This window comes from Polistes canadensis, unplaced genomic scaffold (assembly GCF_001313835.1).
Source record: "Polistes canadensis isolate GaletaPanama2010 unplaced genomic scaffold, ASM131383v1 scaffold_1332, whole genome shotgun sequence".
In the NCBI taxonomy this organism is placed as follows: Eukaryota; Metazoa; Arthropoda; class Insecta; order Hymenoptera; family Vespidae; genus Polistes; species Polistes canadensis.
In genome coordinates, this window is record NW_014570878.1 from 1 (window position 1) to 1,193 (window position 1,193).

A 1,193-nucleotide genomic window follows, 5' to 3' on the forward strand; every position below is an offset into this window, starting at 1 on the left:
ACGTGTTAGTTTATATTCCTGTTTATAGATTTGTAACCTGTAAACATCTTGTTATTTGAAAATAAATATTTTTCGGACGGAAAGAACGACACAGTATACAAATAGATTTGCCCGATGAATGCCGTTCGGAGTGACGAATGCCCATCGAATGATCGCGAAAAGACCCGAATTAATATACAAATAACTAATTGCGTTTTTATTAAGATGCAATATAAAGCAAAATAAATTAAGTAGTAAAAACCATTTTTTTGAAAAATATTTCTTTTTGATGACATAAGTATACGATCTTGAATAAAGCAMAAAAACAAACTTATTTTGTTATATCGTTGTTCGATAATTTATTCATCTCAATATTGCCTAAATAGCATTTAAATTCAAAAGAATACCTAAGTATTATCTATAATACCTAGGAAAAGACTATACCAATTCTTTTGTCGCCCACATTGCCCAAAAAACGCCAGCTATTTTTAATGATGCCTACAGAGTGTTCATAAATCCGGATTTCCCAAATGGTCTGTAAGAAATCTACCTTAAAAAATACAACCGAGTAGGACASTGTATATKCTAGACATAACTCTTCTAATTTAGTTGAACTAAAATCATAAAGTGCAATTAAGGAACGACGCATGATAGTATGCATTTTTCATTTAAATTCTGATATTATATACATATAGATTTAAATATTATTCGTATGTATATATATATACATATAAATTATTACGGTAATCCTTTACCTTTCTATCATTTAAAAATGTGTGTTATCTTGATATAAACTTAGGTAGTCGATAAAAAATTTATTATTATTGTTTCAAAGAATTTAGATTGATTTATTTACATAAAAGACAATTGTTTATTATACTCCTACGATTATAAATGTATAGTTTGTACTGGTAATCGATGATCAAAACAACATCATAAAAATGTTAATATCTTCTTTAAAATTCATTTGATTTCTTAATATTTGTATATCTTTACGTAAGCAATTAAAACACACTTTTTACATATCAGAAAACAAGTTTATATATGCCATAAATCGTAAGAAAATAGCCAAGTTTAAAGCTGGTAATAATATACTTTTACACAGTATATGATAATTTAATAATTTGTTTTATGTCATACATGTATTTTTGAAAATACCATATTTTATTTGTTCAAATAATGATACTTCTGAAAATAATATATTTCCCTTATAT